Source organism: Epinephelus lanceolatus, chromosome 24, assembly GCF_041903045.1.
Source record: "Epinephelus lanceolatus isolate andai-2023 chromosome 24, ASM4190304v1, whole genome shotgun sequence".
NCBI lineage: Eukaryota > Metazoa > Chordata > Actinopteri > Perciformes > Serranidae > Epinephelus > Epinephelus lanceolatus.
This window is the reverse complement of record NC_135757.1, coordinates 15,675,813-15,684,347: the sequence shown is the minus strand read 5'-3', so window position 1 is coordinate 15,684,347 and position 8,535 is coordinate 15,675,813. Positions and strand designations below refer to the sequence as shown.

Here is an 8,535-nt window from a genome sequence, read left to right as displayed (position 1 = left end):
CTCCGGTGTGCCCCCCCGCCCCCAGCCCTCCACTGCTCCGCTGCCTGACGATGCCCCTCCGAGGATCCACAACCGCTCCGTGGAAGAGTACCAGCGGCTCTACCACGAAGTTGTGGACCCCATGCTGAGGTGTGTTTGAGTCAGAATCATCTTTCAGTCAGATCATCATGACCTTCTTCAATAATTATTACTTCAGAATCATATTGAAGCTTTTTAATCACATGTATCATCATGATTTCTGTTTCTCCTGCTCCTCACAGGTACAAGGATGGCCGGCTGCGTCCTTACAGTCTGGCGTTGGGGAGGTGCATCAAGCGGAGGCTGTGGGAGCGACTGGAGCGTCCAACGTTCACTGAATCAGTCACTGAGGACAGACTGGTTCATGTGGACGTGTCATACGGGGTTGAACACCTTCCTCCCCTGTATGACGTGGACACTTCAGGAGAGCCCGAGCCCTGGACACCGCCACACGCCAAACAAGCTAAGCACTAAATATTAGTCCTATTAACTCAGATATGTAAATAGTTCTGTAGTTTAAGTTAAGTGTTATAGTTTAAGTTAAGTGTTGTGCTTTAAGTGTTGTGCTGCAACAGAGCAAATCTCTCTCCACCTCTGTCACTCTGCTGCAGATCCAACCTCTGCCTCCACACTCTGACAGCAGGTTTTACCACCCAACTGCTGCCCCATGCTCCACCTGCCAATTCTCACACACAGTTAAAGACACACCTCCACCTCCAGCCTCTCACTGCTACCTTCAGGTCCAGGTCCTCCACCTGCAGATTCTGGCAGACAGCTGCAGCCAAACCATCTATCGACTCCTTAGTGTCCAGCTCCATCCTACACTGAAACAGCTATGGCCAAACCTCCACCTCCAGCCTCTGCCAGCAACCTGCAGCCTCTGCCTCCACCTGCAGATTCTGGCAGAGAGCTGCAGCCAGACCTCCAGCCTCTGCCAGCAACATGCAGCCTCCGCCTCCACCTCCACCTGCAGATTCTGGCAGACAGCTGCAGTCAAACCTCCACCTCCAGCCTCTGCCAGCAACATGCAGCCTCCGCCTCCACCTGCAGATTCTGGCAGACAGCTGCGGTCAAACCTCCACCTCCAGCCTCTGCCAGCAACCTGCAGCCACCGCCTCCACCTGCAAGTTCTGGCAGACACCTGCAGTCAAACCTCCACCTCCAGCCTCTGCCAGCCACCTGCAGCCGCTGCCTCCACCTGCAGATTCTGACAGACAACTGCCAGTCAAACCTCCATCTACAGCCTCTGCCAGCAATCTGCAGCTGCTGCCTCCACCTGCAGATTCTGACAGACAGCTGAGGTCAAACCTCCACCTCCAGCCTCTGCCAGCAACCTGCAGCCACTGCCTCCACCTGCAGATTCTAGCAGACAGCTGCGGCCAGACCTCCACCTCCAGCCTCTGCCAGCAACCTGTAGCCACTGCCTCCACCTGCCAGTTCTAGCAGACAGCTGCAGCCAAACCATCTATCGCCTCCCAAGTGTCCAGCTCCATCCTACACCAAAACAGCTACGGCCAAACCTTCACCTTCAGCCTCCTCCAGCATCCTGCACCTCTGACTCCTGCCCTGTCCCCATGCGAAGACCTCAGTGGAACAGCAGGGACCAGAGATACACACATAAATATAACCTTTCAGATAAAATGATAAAACAAAGCTTTATAATAACAGCATGCCTGGCCTGATAAATTAAACCCACCTTTCTGTTAACTATCTGTTGACATCATCTTCTTCACCTCACAGGTATTTCAGACGCTGTGTGAAAGAAGAGCACACACCTGTCAGCATGAACCTGGCTGAACTTCATCTACCAGAGACAGCTCCTCTTCCTCCACTTGTCTGAACTCAAGGTAGTGTGGAGCAGGCTGGTGTATAGCACTATGACATATTTGGTAGTTTCTCAGTGTGTCGTCATGAATGTTCAGTTAATCTGATCTTTCAATGCATGTTAAAAAATGATCAAGTCTGTAGAAGTCACTATATCTATATCTGTGTAGTAGAAGGTGTTAGAATAATATCTGAGGTGGGAACTCTGTGTGGTTTTCTTCAGGCCTTGATGGACTTCAACATCCACCAGGAGCTGATCAACGGCGAAGAAGACCGGAGATGATTATGCCTCCTCCCCGTGCAGAGATGCTACACATTCACAGATCATTTATCTTGTGTGATGACTACAAATGTTTAATAAACTCAAAAAGAAAAGAAAAATAATAGTCTATATACAAACAGTCGCAATGAAGCAACACATAACGCTCAGTGATGGTAAAACATACAGAGCCTACCTGATCATATGAATTTTGATGGATATTTTAAAATGTATTTAAACTCAATATACATGTTACATTTATACATAGTTACATATGGACTTGATCTCAGGTGTTTTGCAGGCTGATTGGATCAAACTATAGATGAGGGGAAAATCACCACAGTGACAAACTTGTACAACTCAGCTACGGTGCTTAAACAGTTATGAATTCTTAAGGATTTAAGACGATACTTTAAGTCTAATTTAATTCAACTATAGTGTCACTCAATATGCAATTTTTTTTGACATAATACTTTTCTTTTATATTTTAATACTTTCCCATCTTTTACCGAGTCAAACAGCGCCCCCATGTGTCAGTGGCCAAAGTGTGGTATTTACACCCTAACAGAAATCAACGGCAGGTGAAAGTTGCCTCTCAATTAAAATACAGTGAAGTATCAAACAGTTCAAAGCGGCCTCTGTAAGGACACCTTAGCACCTTAACGGACACGTTCCCGGTAAATAAACTTCATAAAAATAGCATTTTACAGTACAAACAGCATAAAGTTAACAACATAAGTTACTTTAAATGAAGCAACAGTTAGCTTCCAGGTAGCCGTAACGTTAGCTAGTTTTCCAGTGTTGCTAATGATATCGGCTAACATGCTAAGCTAGCTACATGCAGCAGCCACAGAGAAAGGAAACGAAGACTGTCAACGAAGAAATTGACTGTCAAAGCGGAAGAGGACTCTGTCAACAAACAAACAAACAAACAAACAAAATGACTGTCAAGAGGAAGAAGACTTCTGTCAACAAACAAACAAATAACAGACTGTCAAGAGGAAGAAGACTTCTGTTAACAAACAAACAAATAAACAGAGACTGTCAAAGCAGCAAGTGCAGTTGGACATCAGTGTCTACTTCATCTCCATGACAGAAAGATGAATGGACTTGAACAACAAATGTAAGCCACATACACTCTGTCTGTCTCTCTGTCTGTCTGTGTTTGTCTCTTTGCTTTATTTCCTGATGTTTAAATGTCCCGCTGTGGCTGCCTCCTGTGTGTGTTTAACTCCTTGCAGTGTACTTGCTGATGTTATGAAGGTTATTGGGGCTGTTTGTCTGAAGGTGTTGTGTTGTTGCTGCTGTCTGCAGAGGCTTTGAATGATGTGACATCTCTCTAGTTTTGCATTATTTGGTTGTTTAATCAGTCAGTCACCTATTGATGGTGTCTAATATGTGAATGGACCTATGTGGGAATTGCTTTGTATTTAAGCTTTGCTGCATTATGTGTATTGAGCTAAGTAACTCTATAGGCTTTATAAGTCATACGTTGTGTACCATGCAGACAGATAACAGTGTGTAAGTCACGTATTTGATACATGCATTGATACTTTTTGATGTGAACAAAAGGTTTTAGACCTGTGGATGTTTCCCCAGTATTGATGTGTACCTGCAGCTTCGTAGCACTGCATATATTTCTATTGTTTGAGAAATCATACAAACATGTTTAAGTCATGTAGCCTATCTTTGATATGTGCATTATATTTGATGTGAATATCATCACCTTGTATGAAAGTTCTGCTAAAAAGAGGCCTTTATATCAGTTATTTTAAGTGGCCTGAGTCTGCCCCCTGTGGATTAGATGAGCTAGAACCACTACCAGGTGATAAAACACAATCCACAAAATGTACTTGAGCAGTTTGGCAAAACACCTCAAATTAGCCTTTTACTATTTAATAGCATTTTGATCAGTTTAAATATCCTGGAATCAGCTGTGGTGTCGCAATCAGTGACATTGTGATGTTACAACTTGCTATGCTTTTGTTTTTCTGTGTATGCGGTACTGAATAATTAGAATTTTATTTCTTAATGCTATGCATGCCTTGTCATATTGGTGAAAATGCTCTTAACATTTTCATGTTTTCTTCAGCTCTCTCTGTTTTCCTGCCTGTGTGAAAACGGTGTTATCTGATATAAGTAGAAGGAGCTGAGGAAAAGAGGGAACTTTAGATATGTTAGAGTTGTTTTGCATGGTCGGAATAGGTGTGAACAGCAAGGTAAAAGGTGTTGTATACTTTGCTGAAGTCTTCTGCAGCTCTTTATCTTACTGGTTGCTGTTGTTGTGTCTCCTTGCACTGTTCTTCCCTGCAATTTTTGAAACGGATCCACTGGCCAAGTATCACAGAATATGTCTATATCTTTATTGTGTGCAGTTCTTGTAGCTGTTGAAAAGTGACACAGTAAACAGTGAGACTTCTGTCTGTTTGAAATGAAAATATGAACAGGAATATATAAAACTTTAAGCCGCTGAGACTCAACTTGCAAGTGACTGATTTATGGAGGCTGTATGGCTGTACGGTGACATTTAGGTACGGGAATAGTGACGACGTACCATTTTAAATTCACATCATAAAGGTTTTTGTCAAGGCCATACTGCAGACTATTGATGTCAGTGTGCAGGACACCAAGACAGAAAGTGGATATTTTAATTTGACAGTAATTACCAGTGGTTTCAGTCAGGTACAGTATGTTAAAGGTGAGACGCCTATTGTACACATGTATTCATTGTAAAGCCTCCATAAAGAAGTTTATTCTTGGATCTGATCACCACGCATTCATTTGTGATGTTTCACAATGCATCACTGACAGTTTGATAGCTTCCATGTTAGATGTCTGTTATCAATGCAATCAATAACATCACATGGCGAAATTGCCAACAGGTTTTGGCAGGACACCAGTGAAAAGCATTATTCCCATAACAACAGAGGAGAAAGGAGTCTTTGTGGAGTTGTCCTTACTAAATTGACAAGGCCTTTTACAGCCTTTGATACAGGGCTGGCTGCCTCGCACAATGGAAGGCATATAAATTTGCAGATGTCGTCTGGAAAGCTCAAATGTCAACGCTTTTCACAACAGCACCAGGGCCCTGCAAGAGGAATAATTGATTGGTTCACCTTTTGTCTCGAGCCAAATATTCATCCAGGAGGACAAAAACAGGAGGCAAAGCAAAAGATGAAAGAGCATCTTCTGCAGTCAGTGTGTGCTGACGCTATTCATCTCTTTCCTTTTAAGAATAATAGTATTTTCCCCCATATTTTACAGGCCACTCATGTAATACATATGCAGTGGTGCACCAATTGGATGTGTGGTTAAGGCTTTTCAGCTTCATATCAAACACTTTATCGTCCCTCCTTCTGGTACATCTGGTTTTGTGATACTAAAACTCGCACCAGTTACACAGCTATGTCTGTACCATAATCATAACGTACTGTAGCACCCAAACTCCTGAGTGAACTAATTTCAACAAGGATGTGTTTTATTGTTTATAAATTCAACTTTTTTTTTCTTTCAAAAATCCGAGAAATGTTTGCATAGTTGGAAAGTGTTGTGGGATCTAGGCTAGCACCTGGCCTGCTGGAAGGGAGGTTATCTCTTCATCCCCCAAAACCAAGTAACTTATTACTTAATCATTTATCTGTAATACCTAGAAGAATAAATAATGAACTTCATTATTTCCAAGGCTTACAGTTGCTTACAGTTAATGGACAACATTAATTTTTACATCTTGCACTGTCATGAGCATGAGCCTCTTGTCCATGAGTAGATGCACGCTTCCTTCTGCGTGATGCTTCAGTTGGTGGGTGTAATGGAAAGAAAATAGTTCCTACATGAAACTGCTCACAAATACGTCTGTTGGTTATCTTGAGTAACTGGGTCACGATTTCTGGAAAGAGACATGTTTCAAATGTATTGTTTTAGCGCTTTGAGCACCACAAGCTGAGTGCCATCTAGTTCCATTAGGCTATATGTGAGCAAAAGCAGACATCTCTACGTCTCCAACTCACACAAAAACAATCTAGACTAATAAATACAGCTACATGTAAGAGGTAAAACATGTATTTTTGATTTTTGTCCCTTTAAAGCACTCACACAAATCAGAGCCAGGATCTGAGAAGCAATCATTAATTCTACCAGCATCTCTACACACACCTAGAGGTCTGCAGAACAGTGAACTAGACACACACTATTGACAGCCTCATTGTAGATTAAATGACAGTGAGTTACTGGGGTTGTATTGTTTTTGGCCATGAGCCCAACAGGTGTGTGAAAGGTACTCTCACAACACACAAACACACTAAACTCCTCTGGAGTCGTACAGTACCTTTCTGTCACCTCACTGTGTTCAATAGCTAGTGATAATTTAGATTTGACTTGTATTGTTGCGTTGTGGCTCCCTCGTCTTTCTCCCTCTCTTTCCCTTCAAAGCCTTGCCATGAATTTTCAGCCTCTGCAATTTTCCTCTCCAATAGCAGAAAGGAGCAAAAGAAAAGAGAAAGAAAGATGACAAAGACAACACAGGACTCCTCTCTTCCCCCGGCCCTGTTATTGTACAAAATAGCCAAGCAATAGTTTTTTTGTCATTGGTTTACTCCTAAAAGCCCATTTGACGTCGGCCCTGAAAAGAAAGCAATAAAGAAACCTTTTCAGTGGCGTTGAATGAGCGAGAGGAGGAATGAATCCCTTTGGGACGTTGCGCCCAGAGAGGCCTTTTTATTGTCTTTGCTCTGGTAATCAAATGGAGCTGAAATGAAAATGGAGTTTTCTATGAAAATAGGGGCCTTTGTTGGCTTTGGAAGGCTAGTAATTCATAAACAATAAGCCGGCTCCTTTTGTTTGGGTTATAATATATTCCTGCTGCTCTGAAAGAGGTCTCTCTCTGCACACACACATACGCACACATGCACACACACACACATTGAAACCAGGGTAAAAGCCAAAGCGAGGCAGCAGGGGAAGAGAGAATATAAAAGGAGGCAGAGAGGCAGGCTTTCCATTCATCCTCCTGGCTGAGAGACGGCAGGATGCTCGACTCTTCAACTCTCCATCCTTCACCTCTCTTTCTCTGTTCGCTCCATCAACCTCTTCCTCTCTGTTATGACTAACAGCCTCTCACACCTCTTAGTCTTTTTTTTTCCCCCTGCAAAAGTTTAATGGGGTTGACTGGGCCAGCCAACAGGTGTGTGCTGATCATTTTTGCTTTTTCCAAGGAAAGGACTTCTCCTTCAATCATTGGATTGTGTGTATGGGTCAAATCATCTCTGATTTAACTTTCTTTTCTTAATGCTGTCTCTGGTTATTGAATTTGCCCCTAAATATTGGAGACACAAAGGAAGACAAGTGATGCAGCCTCTGAGATGACAGAAAACCTGCAACATCAGCAGCATGATGAGATGACGCCAAAGTCCTGCTGAGCAAAAACATTTTACTGTTCTAACTTCAGTGGAGCAACACCTCAGTGTGAAGAGAGTCATTTGTCTGGATGGTTTAACTCAGAGACGGGACAACAACATGGGTGTTTTAGACAGAATGACACCTGAATGAGTTTGTTTGCCAATAGTTGGAGCTCCAAACAACATCTTCCCTGAGTGTCTGGAAAGCAACCTGGTGAATTCCTTTCTTCAATGGAAGAAGACACTGAAACACTCATGTTGCCATACTTTGCACCCTCTGGATCAAATGAAGTTTGCAGATGAGAACCAGGCACATTTAAACACAAAGGGATTTGGATATTTACAAAAGTATGGATTTGGAATGAGCCAACATGACGTAAGTGCGGCATTTTGCATATTTCATACCCTGTATTTTTATTTCATCTCAGCATTTCTTTACTTTCTTTTAGTCTTTAGTCACCAGAGAGAGTGGAAGAGAAACTTTTATTTCCTCAGATGTCCACAGTGAAAGGGAAGTGTTTTTTTAAACTGAAGTAATCTCAAAAATTAGAGCTGCCAAATGCAAGTTCCATGTGTTCTCTCGATGATTTTTGCCAAATATGTTTTAGAGGGAAATGTAGTCGCGGTCAAGGTGGTCATGATGGATAATGAGTGAACAGAAGTCATGCTTTAAGCCAGCGTCATTTGAACTCATACCACACAGTCTTTCTGAAATTTTAAAGTGTATTGAGTTGCCTAAACATATTAATATTAATCATGCTTAAGTTGTAACAATTGTTATGTTAGCTAAACAAATGATTGTTATGCAGATGCTTTTCAAATTAACATTTTGTGCGTTTGCAGATTTGTCCATGATTATTTGTGCTCATTTGGTGTTGCAGATTAGTTCGAGCAGATCTATGTGCAGCTATTTGCTTCCTCGCTCAGCCACTCTTTAGTCATGTGACATATGGTGCCATGTGGGCGTGTCTTTGAATGAGTTTGCAGGAAGCAGTTGGACCCTTTTTAATTAATACAGACGGGAGACAGTTCCTCTGCTGC

The 8,535-nt window shown here is 42.6% G+C and overlaps 1 long non-coding RNA gene across 1 annotated transcript in view; it reads left to right on the top strand.

Moving 5' to 3' along the window:
* The first annotated feature begins 7,119 nt into the window (after positions 1-7,119).
* The window catches only part of LOC117250175 (uncharacterized), a 108,103-nt gene continuing 106,687 nt past the window's right edge, over positions 7,120-8,535 (top strand). Inside the window, exon 1 of the long non-coding RNA XR_004501067.2 lies at positions 7,120-7,870. This is a non-coding gene — a long non-coding RNA (uncharacterized LOC117250175). The remainder of the gene's footprint in view (positions 7,871-8,535) is intronic.